Source organism: Rattus norvegicus, assembly GCF_036323735.1.
Source record: "Rattus norvegicus strain BN/NHsdMcwi chromosome Y unlocalized genomic scaffold, GRCr8 chrY_unlocalized_24, whole genome shotgun sequence".
Classification (NCBI taxonomy): domain Eukaryota; kingdom Metazoa; phylum Chordata; class Mammalia; order Rodentia; family Muridae; genus Rattus; species Rattus norvegicus.
Window position 1 is genome coordinate 91717 of NW_026947383.1, and position 14315 is coordinate 106031.

The 14315-nt window shown below is 38.3% G+C and overlaps 1 long non-coding RNA gene across 2 annotated transcripts in view; it reads right to left on the reverse strand.

Annotated features, from left to right (window-relative positions):
* LOC134484657 (uncharacterized) overlaps nt 1-11218 on the reverse strand; it is a 28394-nt gene extending 17176 nt beyond the window's left edge. Inside the window, exon 1 of one of the 2 annotated variants that reach the window (XR_010062244.1) lies at nt 11025-11218. This is a non-coding gene — a long non-coding RNA (uncharacterized LOC134484657). Of the gene's footprint in view, nt 1-8784; nt 9883-11024 lie in introns of those variants that run through there. The other variant, XR_010062243.1, reaches the window with a different exon arrangement.
* Nucleotides 11219-14315: the final 3097 nt, after the last annotated feature.

A 14315-nucleotide genomic window follows, 5' to 3' on the forward strand; every position in this document is an offset into this window, starting at 1 on the left:
TGTTATGACTTTTTCAATGAATTTTGGATGGATTTCTGCACTAAACCCATCTGATCCTGGACTCTTTTTGGGTGGGAGAGTTTTGATGATTGCTTGTATTCCTTTGGGAGTTATGGGTTGTTTAAATGGTTTATCTTTTCCTGATTTAGGTTTGGTATCTTGTATTTGTCTGGAAAATTGTCTTTTTTTTTTCCAGATTTTCAAGTTTTTTGAACCTAGGCTTTTGTAGTACAGTAATTTTTTTTAATTTCCTCTGATTCTGCTGTTCTGTCTCCCTTTTTAATATTTGATTTTGTTAATTTGGACACACTCTCTGTATCCTCTGCTTAGTCTAGCTATGGGTTAATATATCCTGTTGATTTTTTCAGAGAATCGGGTATTGGTTCTGTTGATTCTTTGTATGGTCCCTTTTTTTCTACTTGGTTGATTACAGCCCTGAGTTTGATTATTTTCTGCCTTCTACTACTCCTGCATGTATTTGCTTCTTTTTGTTCTAGAGCTTTTAGGTGTGCTGTCAAGCTGCTGATGTATGCTCTCTCCTGTTTCTTTCTGCAGGCACTCAGAGCTATGAGTTTTCCTCTTAGCACAGCTTTCTTTGTTTTCCAAGAGTTTGGGTGTGTTGTACCTTCATTTTCATTGAATTCTAAGAAGTCTTTAATTTCTTCCTTTATTTCTTCCTTGACCAAGTTATCATTGAGTAAAAAAATTGTTCAACTTCCATGTATATGTGGGCGTTCTTTCCTAATTTTTATTGAAGAACAGCCTTAGCCCATGGTGGTCTGATAGGATGCGTTGGATTATTTCTATCTTTCTGTATGCTTTGAGGCCTGCTTTTTGACTGATTATATGATTAATGTTGGAGAAAGTGCCAGGAGGCTGTGAGAAGAAGGTTTATCTTTCTGTTTTAGGATAGAATGTTCTGTAAATATCTGTTAAGTCCATTTGGTTTATACCTTCTGCTAGTCTGTCTATATCTCTGTTTAATTTCTGCTTCTGTGATCTGTCCAGTGATGAGAATGGGGTGTTGTAATCTTATACTATTATTTTTTGCGGTGCAATATGTGCTTTGATCTTTAGTAAGGTTTCTTATGTGTATGTAGGAGCCCTTGTATTTGGAGCATAGACATTTATGATTTTGAGTTCATCTTGGTGGATTTTTCCCTTGACGAATATGAAGTGTCCTTCCTTATGCTTTTTGATGACTTTTGGTTGAAAGTCGATTTTATATATTCTTCAGATCATTTGCTTGGAAAATTGTTTTCCAGCCTTTTACTCTGATGTAGTGTCTGTCTTTGTCTCTGAAGTGTGTTTCCTGTAGTGCAAAATGCTGGGTCCTCATTACATATTGTGTGTCAATCTGTGTATTTTTAGTGAGGAATTGAGTCTATTGATGTTGGAGATATTAAGGAATAGTGATGGTCACTTTCTGTTATTTTCATAATTGGAGGTTAGTTTATGTTTGTGTGCTTCTCTTCTCTATGTGTTGTTGTGAAAAGACTAATTTCTTGCTTTATCTATGGTTTTACTTGAATCCTTGTGTTCGGTCTTGCCAGTTAGTGTCCTTTATAAGACTAGATATATAGAAAGGTATTGTGTAAATTTCGTTTTGTCATGGGATATCTTGGATTCTCCGTCTTTGTTAATTGAGAGTTTTGATGGATACAGTACCCTGGGATGGTGTTTTTATTCTCTTAGTGTCTGTATGACATCTGTCTATGATCTGCTGACTTTCATAGTATCTGGAAAGAATTCTGATTTAATTCTGATAACTTTGCCTTTATATATTACTTGACCTTTTTCCTTACAGTTTTTAACATTTTTATTTGTTTTGTGCATTTGGTGTTTTGACTATTATGTGATGGGAGAATATCCTTTTCTGGTCCAATCTATTTGGAGTTCTGTAGGCTTTGTGTATGTTTATGGGCATCTCTTTCTTTAGATTAGGGAAGTTTTACTCTATAATTTTGTTGAAGATTTTACTGTCCCTTGATGTTGACAGTCTTCACTTTCTTCTATACCTGTTAAGACTAGGTTTGATCTTCTCATTGTGTCCTGGATATCCTTTATGTTTTGAGCTAGGTCTTTTCTGTTTTACATTATGTTTGACAGTTGTGTGATTCTTCTGCTCCTTAGATTATGTCTTCTATGTCTTTTATCCTGTTGGTGATTCTCACTTCTATGACTCCTGGTCTCTGTCCTAGGTTTTCCATTTCCAGGGTTATCTTCCTTGTGCTTAATTTATTGTTTCTGTTTCCATTTTTAACTCCTGGGTGGTTTTGTTTATTTCCTTCTCCTGTTATGCTGTTTTTCAAGTAGTTCTTTAAGGTAGTTTTGTGTTCCCTCTTTCTTGCATTATATTTGTTTACTTCAGTTTTTTCTATTGTCCTGCATTTTCTTAAGGGAGTTACTATTCTTAACATCCTCCATCATCATGATAAATGTGAAATTAAATTTAGATCTTCCTTTTCTGGTGTGTTTAAATATCCAGTGTTTGTTTTGATGGGAGAATTGGGTTCTGTTGAGCCCAAGTAGTCTTGGTTTCTGTTGTTTGTGTTCCTGTGCTTTCCTGTGGCCATCAGGTGGTCTCTGGAATTAGCTTGTCTTGCTCTTTCTGACAGTGGCTTGACCGTCCTGTAGGCTCGTGTGTCAGTGCTGCTGTAGACCTGTTTTCCTGTTTTCTTTTACCCAGTTAAGGGAACAGAGTATTCTGCTCTCAGGCATGTAGTTGCTCCTGTCCACTTACTTTCAGCTGTCCCTGTGGGCGGGAACCAGAAGGAACTTCCCATACTTCTCCTAGGTCCCTCTGTGGGGGGAGGGGGCACAGATGGTACAAGGTGTTTTCCTCTTGAGTCAGGAATCTGGGCAGAGAGTAGTCTCCTCTGATTTCCCAGGAGTGTCTGCTTCTCTGAGGCTCTAGTTACCCCATCATCATGATTTGGGTACAGGGAGCTGTTTGACAAGATCAGTTCCGATCCAGGCACAGTCTGGAACATGGTGCTCCAGTAGATTTACTCCTCCTCTATTCCAGAGTCACTATGCAATTTTGTCTTGGGCCAGAGATGTGGGTAATTGTGGGCAGAAGTGGTAGTCTGTGTGCATTGTATGCTCAGTACTGCCCACACTCCTGGGTGATCAGCTCTCTCTCCCACAGTTTCTAGGAGAAGGGAGCTTTGTGCTGGAATCAGCAAGGTTCAGGAGCCAGCTAGAAACTGGAAATGCCTGATCCCAGAGGAGTTCTGCCTTTGCATGTCCTGAGTCAACCAGTGAGCTCGCTTCAAGCAGAAAAGTTGGAATCACCTCTTCTCTCAGGCCTGAACTCACTTGTTGGGCTGACTTTCAGCTTTCCATAAGGGCTGCAACCAGAAGTTTCTTGACCCTACTGCTCCTAGGTTCCTATGCACAGGAGGCCCAGATGGAGCTAGGTGTTTTTTTCTTGAGTCAGGAATTTGAGCAGAGTTCTCACGGGTTTCTGCCCCTCTGACAGTGTAATACTTCCCCACCCCTCATGACATTTGGGTGTAGAATACTGTTTGGACAAGTTCAGATTCAGCTGCAGTTTGGACTGCAGGGCTCCTGCAGATTGACTGCTCCTATATTCATGTATCCAGTGGCACTATGCAGTTTCCTTTTGGGCTAGGGATCTGAGCACATGTGGGAAGAAGTAGCAGGGTCTCCTCGCTGAGGTCTCAGTATTGCACACTCTTCTGGGTGTTCAGCTCTTGTCCCACAGACTTTCCAAAGGATTTCAAATGTTCACTCCCTATCTTACAGGTCCTCAGTCTTTCCAGTTCTCCTCCAAATTTTGTTTGAGAAGACGCCTCTGGTTAAGGGGAGGTACAACAGGCCCAATCAGAAAAAAAAGGGCTGGAAATCTTCTTCTCTTAAAGGTAATCTCAGTGATTTCTCATATTCCACAAGTGGAATAAGTCCTGCCCCTTCTCCAGAAGAGACTGTAATTCCTTTGCCAGCTGCCAAAGCAGGGCAGAGAGCTCTGTCCATTCACAAAGACAGTCAAAGATGTGCCCTATCTCCACCAACGTGCTTATGAAATCTGCTTCGGATAAAATGAGTTTGAAACCTGATTCTGCTGACAAAGCGGATTGCAGAACTACCCTATTAAGCCAAGAGGACATTCAAAGTCCTCCACTATTAAAAATGCGCTTAAATCATCACTTATGATCCAAGGCGTACAAAATACAATTACAAATACCCAAGTGAACCTCATAACACACATACCAGCCCAAGAAGAGACAAAATTTTCTGCATGTACACCATTAGATCAAGGACCATTGACAGTTTCAGAAGGGGCTCTTGAGAGTTCCACACCCACGCAAGATGTGGTAGAAATTTCTGAATCCACCGATGGAACTCCTGTGCCTTCTGCACATAAAAAATATGTTCTAGCAGCCTCACCATATCCCCCACTACTTCAAATGTCCCTATATAATAGAGAATTATTCAAATATCGTCTACCACTGAAGGGACCCTCCTGACATCCCATTAGGCCCCAAAAAGCCAAGTTTATCAAAACACACTGTCAATGAGCCATGCAGACTCCATATTTATACAATGTGCAGAGAAGATAAAATATCCCCTACCTCCTCAGGGGACTCTAAGTCGTTCTGTCCTGAAAGCAGAGGCTCCAAAATTTTCCACATATACATCAGAGATGCTAGAACTTCCCAAAACTGAGCAGTATTCTCTGAGTATTACTCTATCTCATAAAGAGACTGTGGGACAAGAAACTTCTACAAAAGGAGGTCTACCCATAGCCACATCTTTAGAAATGTCTTGTGGATGTGACACATATACAAAAGATATTCTAGGACAGATTCCATCTGTAGAGAAGTTTATGGACCCAACCATATGTGAACCATGAAATGCGAACACCAGAGTCTGTAGCATCCTCGACAACTGAGGAAAGGGATTCCTTGTATTCCATTAGTGTAAAAGAATGAATACGACCTCCACAAATTCCACAGTAGGCTATAGGAACTTCCTTATCTCCTCAAAATCAGCCATCTTCCCCAACTACAGAAGATGCTACACACTCTTCCAAATATTCAGAAAGGATTGCCATTCCTTCTTTATACCCACAAGCAGACCCAGAACATCTGCCAAATACCTCAAAAGCTCTGGATTTTACCTAATCTTCTGAAGGGGCTTTGGAGCCTGTTTTACCTCTCAAGCAGGCTAGGGAACCTGACACTTCTATAGGAAAGTCAGTTTCCACTTCTCCAGCAGAAGAAATTTCTCTTGGAACTTCCACAGTTACAAAACAATATCTAGAATATGTCTATGATGCTCAGGGAGAGGTCACATTTTCAGAGGTAGCTCTAATACATACCCTCCATTCTGATATCACAGTAAGGATTCTACACGTATACACGGTACATTAAGACCTTCCTCATCTGAGAAGGATGTCTTAGGATCTACTGCATCTGAACAGCATGTTTTAGAACTATCCCCATATACCTAAGTAGATTTATTTAACATGTCCACTCTGGGGATAAAGAGGCGACATTCTCCCTCTACCAAAGTGGACCACAGGCATCCAGTTTCTATAAAAAAAAAGGTTAAGATTTGATCCTTCTGATGTAGTCTTGAGAAATTTCCTCTAAAGAAGATAGTTTCAAACATCCCCCTTCTGCCAAAAGGGATCTTGTGCCATCTTCTGCAGCCAAAGAGACAGCAAAAGCTACATTTTCTCCTCAGGTGAGTCCTAACATTCTCCATCTGTCCAAAGGGCCATGGAATTTCCAAAAAATATGAAGGAATTGTGCAAAGATGCCATTCCTTGAAAGGACTTGCTGGACATTCCATATTGTCCCAAGATGCTCAAGTAACTCCTCCTTCTACAAAAAAGGCATGTTCACCGTCTACCCTAGGGTTTCAGAGAATTTCTTCACTCCTCTCTAGGGCTCCAGAAAGTGTTCTCCATGCTCAAAGTGGTTTGTCATTGTGCAAATTAGACTTCAAACATATAAAACGCTTTTTTTTTATATTACCGAAGGTCTGAGGGAAAGTCCACATCGAAAAAAAATCATTTAGACCTTGTGCCATTAGTCCAAGTATATCAGAAAAATTCCATGTCTTTTAAAGCACCTAAAAATCTATCTTGCTCTAGCACTCGTCCTAGAAAACAATTACCTTTAGTCATACAATCCCTAGGATCATTGAAATACAAAAAGGGGTGTCTAGAAACTTTACCATCTGCCAAAAGGTCTTTAGGATGTTCACCAACTTCTCCAAGAGCTCGGTTAACCCATAGAAGAACAAAAGAACTAAAGCCATCTGCTCAGGGTGTTTTCCAAAAACCACTTATTTCTTCTTTACTTTTATACCAAGACAAGAGGCCAGCTTCCTCATCCCCATCTCTGATCCCTTCTTCCTATTTGTTCTCTCTCCCAAATCGCTCTTTACTCTGAATTAGATGCCAATTACTAAACCATAGACATATGGAAGGAGGTAGTTGCTGTCAAAACAAAACTTGGATATCACAGAAGAAGCTACGGCTCTCCAGGACACAATTGAATTTTCAAGGAGGGCCTAATGATGATGGAACTGCCATAGCCTACCTGCTCAAGAGCTTCCTTGCATTGACCAGATTTGGTTGTGCACTTTCCAGTAGTGTCTCCTGTGACACAGTAGAAATATTTACATGCTACATCTCTGTACAGCTAGAGACTTCTCTCTGCTTTATTAGTGATTACATGCTCTGAATGAAGAAAGTTAGTCAGGGGCTTGTCATGGGTAGAAAAGATCTAGGAACACAGAAGGAAAGATATTCTTCTCGAGATTAATTTTATTCTCCGGTCAAATCCTGTGACATAAAGTTCAATCCCCTAGGTTTTCCCTGTTTCGCTGGTGCCAGTATTTTCCCTACAGAACTTTAATTGAGTGAATATTGTTTTATATTTTCTGATTGTAAATTCATTTACAGGGGACATTATATATGTTCCTGCATGTGTACTCAAAATTTCATTTTTCAAATTCCATTTTTTGCAATGAATTTGGTATCAAACGTGGCTCAGCTATAGAGTGAATATAAGAGTGGAAATATTGTGTACCTACTTCTAATGATCAACTCCCAAATCCATATTTTATCCATTAATTACAAGACATCAGTAAAGCAAAGGACAACATGGAGTAAAGAATGTGGTTCTGAAGTTCTATTAGATATCAGTCCTCTAATATCTACCTTCTTGTGTTCCCAGGGATAGTCTTGAGGGTTTTGGATGTTTTACCATGATTCTTTCTTCAGGCCACACATCAGTTTCTGAGTGATGGGCAGTGATAGGAATGGCTTGTGGTCCAATGAAACCTCAAATTCAATAGGTTATAAAAAACAGGAGGGAGTCTATTTGCAATTGTCACTTGTGGATCCTATAGTCTTCACCTTGTTATGCAGAATCCATCCAAATATTAAACCAAAATTCCTAGTTGTAGGATCCACCAAAATTGTATATATATATATATATATATGTATATGTATGTATATAAATGTATATATATGTATATATGTATATATGTATATATATGTATATATGTGTGTGTATGTATTCACTTATATATATATATGTATGTATGTATTCACTTATATATATGTATGTATGTATATATATATGTGTATATATATACATATACATATATATATATATATATATATATATATATATATATATATATATATATCAGGCACAAAAACTAGATAAGATTGATGAAGATAAAATTGCATTCTGCCAATAAATGGTTTTAGATCTTTCATGAGAGACACAGCTAGAGCATGTCAAATACAGAAGTGATTGCTGGTGGCAAACCAGAGAACTGAATACAGACCCCTTGTTTGTAGATGTTGAGAAAGGATTACAAGAGCTGAATGGGCTTTCAACCCCCATAAGAACAACAAGTTCAATTAACCAGGGCTTTCTGGTATTGAACCAATATTCCATGACTGTTTATGTACAGACCTGTGGCTCCAACTGCATATGTGGCATAGTAAGGCGATGTTGATCATCAATGGAAGGAGAAGCCCTTGGTTCTCCCTAGTTAAAGGGAATGTCAAAGCACAGTAAAGGTTATAGATAAGGATAAGGGGACCAGCTAGGAATATTAAGGACAGGAAACTGGGAAAGGAAATAACATTTGAAATGTAAATATAGAAATATCCAATTAAAAAAGGTATATACGGGGCTGGGGATTTAGCTCAGTGGTAGAGCGCTTACCTAGGAAGCGCAAAGCCCTGGGTTCGGTCCCCAGCTCCGAAAAAAAGAACCAAAAAAAAAAAACAGGTATAAAATTTGCTAAAAATAAAAGGAAAAAAAAAACAAAAGATAATTAGCAGCTAATCAGACCTATTGAGTCAGTAATCCAAAGGGTTCCTGTCAGGGATTTATAGTCAGAATAATACTAGTGGAAAGATTGAGATGATGAAGATCAAATTTGGAGCACTTCTCTCTCCCAAATACCAGTATCAGACACTTACTGCTCTATAAGTATCCAAATAATTGAGGAGTTTACTCTGAGCTGAGGAAAGTATACTTATTTTTCACTTCTTCCTTAGGACCATTTTCTTCTGGGCAATAAGAACAAAAATCCATGAGCTCTAAGGAAAAGAACAGTGTCCTTCCAAACACCTGGCTTTTGGGAGAAAGAAATTAATGATATAAACTCTCTGACTTCCAGGAACCATTAGAAGCAGGGAAGTCCAGATTCTTCTAAGAGGCTCCCAGCTCCTGATCCCATGTGTGGAAGGATCAGATCAATTCTATCTCTTCAACTTACATATTCCACTCCTACCAAGGCTTCAGTGAGATTTCTCAGGGATGATGTATTTCTTCCTTCTTTTATACCAAGACAGAAGACCAGCTTCGTTCTCCCCATCTCTGATTTCTTCATCGTCTTTGTTCTCCCTCCCTAATGACTGTTTCCCCTGAATTTGAGGCCAATTAGTAAAACCTATAGGTACTGAAGTAATATCTGAGAGGCATTTGCAGTCAGGACAACACTTATTACATCACAGAAGAAGCTAGTGCTCTCAAGGATACAAGAGATTTTTCAGGGAGAGCCTAATGATATTGTCACTGAGAACTGCCATGGCCTGACTCTAAACAGCTTTCCTTACATTAACCAGTTTTGAGGGTGCCAATTTAGGTATGTCTCCTGTGACACAGTGGAAACTTTCGTTCTCCATCTCTCTAAAGCTAGTGACTTCTGAATGGAGAAAATGAGTCAGGGGCATGGCATGGATAGAAATTATTTAGGAACTTGGAGTGGAGGAGATTCTTCTGGATAATATTTTTATTCCCAGGTCAATTCCTGTGACATACAGTTCAATTTTCTAGGTTTTCTTAATTTTATAAAGGCCAGTACTTTACCTACACACCTTTCGTTGAATGAACATTGTATTTCACTTTCCTATTGTACATTCCTTCATAGGGGACATTATAAATATTCCTGAATATGTACTCAAAAATTCTGTTTTCAAATTCCATTCTCTGCTATGATTTTGGAAACAAAGTGGGCCCATCTATAGACTGAGAATAACAGTGTAATTATGGTGTACCTACTTCAATTATAAATTCCCAAATCCTTATGTTATTCAAAAATTACCAACATCAATAAAGCAAAGGACCACATGGAGTATACAATTCTTTTCTCTATTCACATTTGATATCTGTACTACACTATCTACTTCCTGTGTTCCCATGGCCAGACTTGAAGGTTTTAGATGTGTTGCCATGATTCTTCCTTAATGTCATATATAAGAAACAGGAGCATGGGCAGGGGGAAGAAAGACTTGAGGAACAGTGAAACCTCAACTCAATACCTTCATAAGTACAGGAGGGAGTCTCTTTGATATATTCATTTGCAAACTCTACATTCTTGACCTAGTTGTGCAGAATCCATGTAATCATTCCACCTAACCTAATAGGTGTAGGAAGCACCTAAAGTATATATATATATATATATATATATATATATATATATATATATATATATATATTCAACCACCAAAACTGGATAACATTGATGAAGCTAAGAAATGCATTCTGCCAGGAAACAGATATAGATATTTCCTGAGAGACAAAGCTAGAGCATGTCAAATACAAAAGTGAATGTCAATGGCAAACCAGTAAACTGGAAATGGAGTTCCAGTTGGTAGATTCTGAGAAAGGATAATAAGAGCTGAAAAGGGTTTCAACCCATAAGAACAAAAATGCCAATGAACCAGATCTTTCTGGTACGAGACCAATATTCAAAGGTGGAAAATGGAAAGACCTAAGGCTCCAACTGCATTTGTAGTAGAGGATGGCCTTGTTGGGCACCAAAGGAAGGTTAAGCCCTTGGTCCTCCCTTGGTTTGACTTGCATTTAAAGGGAATGTGAAGGGACAGTAATGGGATGGTTTATAGAAGAAGTGGAGAGGGACCTGTTAGGGATCGTACGGGAGGAAATTCTAAAAGGAAACAGTATTTTAAATATAAATATATAAATATACATTTTAAAAAAAGAAATAAAATTTGTAAAAAATAAAAGATATAAGAAATAAAAGTAAAGAAAACTACCAGCTAGTTACAGCTATTGACTCAGAAATCTAATGAGTCACTATCAGGTAATGACAGTCATAGAAATAATAGTTGAAGGACTGAGATGATGATGTTTAAAATAGAAGCTCTTCTCTATCCCAGATATCAGGGTCAGGCACAAACTGCACTATAGGAATCTAAAGCATGGAGGAGTTTACACAGAGCTAGGGTTACAAAACTTGTCCTTCCCTTGTTCTTTAAGTCCCTTTTCTTCTTGTCAAAAAGAATAAAGGACATGCACTCTCAGGAAAACAACTGTGCCCTTTCCATCCCTTGGCTTTTGGAATAAAGAAATGAATGATATAAACTCTCTGACTTCCAGGAACCATAAGAACAGGTAAGTCCAGATGATTTTGAGAGGCTCCCATGTCCTCATTCCCATATGTGGAAAGCTGAGATGAAGGCTGTCTCTTCAGGGAACCCACTAAACACCTACCTCGGACTCACTGAGCTCTCAAATGGACCAGGTAATTCTTCCTTTTTGATACCAAAACAGAAGGGAAGCTTTCTTTGAACATCTCTGATTTCTTCATCCTCTTTGTTCTCCCTTCAAAAATGTCTGTTTATTCTGAATTAAAGGCCAATTAGTAAGCTCTAGGGGTACTGAAGAAATATCTGAGAGGCAGATGCTATCAGGACAACACTTGTGACCTCACAAAAGGAGCTAGGGCTCTCTAGGTTACAAGAGATTTTTCAGAGATGGCCTAATGATAATGTCTCTTAGAACACCCATGGCCTACATGCTGAACAGCTTTCCTTACATTGACCAGTTTCAAGAGTGCCTTTTCCAGGAGAGTCTCTTGGGTCACAGTGGAAACATTTACGTACTCCATCTCTCTATAAAGTTAGATACTTCTCTTTTCTTCATTAGTGGTTACATGCTCTGAATGGTGAAAGTTAGTCAGGGGCATGTCACGGGTAGAAAAGATTTAGGAAGATGGAGTGGAGGTGATTCTTCTAGATAATATTTATACTCCCAGGATTATTCCTGTGACATACAGTTCAATTTTCTAGGTTTTCTCTGTTTCGCAACGGGCAGTATTTTCTCTATAGACCTTTAATTTATTGAATATTGTATTACAAATGTGATCATATTCTAGTTTTCTTCTCTTGCTTAGTGATGAAAAAAGTGATACCCAGTACTGTATTAGAACAAACATTATATAGTACACCTAAAGAAAACAAATTGCTCCCAAGGTCAACATAACTTCATAAGTAAGCAATTTGAATTCACAGAGAAATGGTAAAGTATTGTATTATTTATCCTTAAAAGGAGACTTGTAAGAATCTTTTAGAAACAGAAATCTAAACATCTGTATAAAAATGTTATATCTGCTTTAAATGATCAGAATGCACATCTGTGATTGGCAAACCTTATTAAATCCTATCAGGAAGCTGAGGGTAAAACTGGTTCAGAAAGCAGTCATCAACAGTCCAGCATTTGTGACAGTCACACCATTAGCCTGTGCCGCCATAGTTCTTGATCCCTGACCTTAAAAGATCCCAGCCTTTCCGAACTACAAATTGTTCCATACATTGTTTTTTATATCAGAGTCAGTACGGAAAAGATCTTAGCCAGCTTCACAAACAATTTTATTTTTCCAAAAGCTTTTAATGGGTTGTGGTCCTCGCTAATCATTCTACATTTCCTCGGGCAATGATAGAAGCAATGATCTACCCCAGAGGCAATTGCTAAAAGACCTGTATCACTCTTATTGCAAATGCCAATGGCACTGCCCTCTGAGTGGTAGAAAGCTCCATGAGGATTTTCATGCACTTCTTAGATTAAGAGAGGATGAGTGCAATAACTGAGCACCACTCTGCCTGAAATCCTCGTGGGGTTCATGACTCACCAAGGTCCAACGAGACTGTGCTGAAGAGTGGGCCATACCCCAGGATTTCTAAAGCTCTGTGCCATTCCTCCTTCACAGGCCTTGGCAATACTCCATTTCAGAACCAAATTTGAACTATGCTTTTACCCTAGATATAATTTCAAATATTATACTAATTAGGGAGAGTGTGCAGCCTTACATTGTCCTTGTCTTTAATGGAATTGCTTTACATTTCTTTCCATTTAGGTTGAAGCTGGGTACCGGCCTGCTGTCCATTGCCTCTATTATGTTTCTGCATAGGACTCGTATCCCTGATTGCTCTCACCCTTTTAACATGAAGGTGGGTTGGAATATTTTTGCAAGCTTTTTAAATATCTAATGAGATTATCATGTGATTTTTCTCTTTCAGTTTCATTATATAGTGAATTATATTGATGGATTTTCAGAAATTGAAACATCTCTGCCTCCCCCTAGAAATTAATAATTACACAGCATAACCTACAGAAAGGATCTCACATTCACATGCATACTCCAATAGCTCCCCAAAAAAACAAAAAAAATACAAACAAAAAAAATCATGCACCCTACTGAACAGATGTAATACTCACATACATACTCAAACATCCTAATCGAAAACACAAGAACCAAAAAAACATGCAAGCAAAAAAAAAAAAAAAAAAAAAAAAAAAACCTGCTCCCGCAATATCTCATTAATAACTTTAAGCATTAATGTCCTCTACTCAACAGTAAAAGGACACAGGCTAACACAATGGATTTAAAATCAGGATCTATCCTTCTGTTGCACTCAAGAAACACAATCCAGCAACCAAGATAGACACAACCTCAGACCAAGGGGTTGGAAAAGATTTCGAACCTAATGGACACAAGAAACAAGATGGTGTAGCCATTCTAACATCCAGCAAATCAGACTTTCTACCAAAAGTAATCAAAAGAGACGGGGAAGGATACTTCATATGCATCAGAGGAAAAATCCACCAAAATGACATCTCAATTCTGGATGTCTATAGGCCAAAGACAAAAAGCAGAAATATTGGTGAGAGAAATATTGCTAAAGCGTAAATATCACATCGAACCTCACACATTAATAGTGGGTGACATCAATGTCCCATCTCACCAAAGGCAGGCCATTGAGACAGAAATTAAAAATAAATAAATAAATAAATGATTTAACAAACACGGGGTTCAATAAAATTGACCTCACTGATATCTACAGAATAGTTCACACAAACACAAAAGTACACACTCTCTTTTCAGTACCTCATGGAACCTTATCCTAAAATGAACATGTTCTCCCACTCTAAAGAAGCCACAATGGATACAGAAATACTGCACTAACCATTGGATCTTTTCAGATCACCATGGATTAAAACTGGACTTCAACAATAAGAAAAAGTGTATAAACTCATTGAAATTCAATAGCTGGCAACTTAAGATCCACCAGTTCACGGAAGAGATGAAAAACAAAAAGTGCTCCTAGAATTTAATGAAAATGAAGGCACAACTTCTCCAAACTTACCTGCATATGCAGCACAGGGTGCTTTTATAAAGAGAGACCCCACACTAGCAACTTCCCAGCACACCCTAGATCTCTAAAATAAAAAGAAGCAAATACATATTAAAGGAGGAGACAGCAAGAAATGATCAGACTCAGGGTGAGAGTGATCCATCAGAAACAAAGAGAATACAAAGATCAAAAAAACAAAAAAAAAAAAAAAACAAAAAAACAAAAAAACAAAAAAACAAGAGCTGGTTCCTTGGGAACATCAATCCGACAGACAAATCCTCAGACAGATAATGTAATAGGAGGAGAGAGCATCCAAATAACAAATTCAGAAATGAACAGGGAGCCGTATCAATGTACAATGATGAAAGTC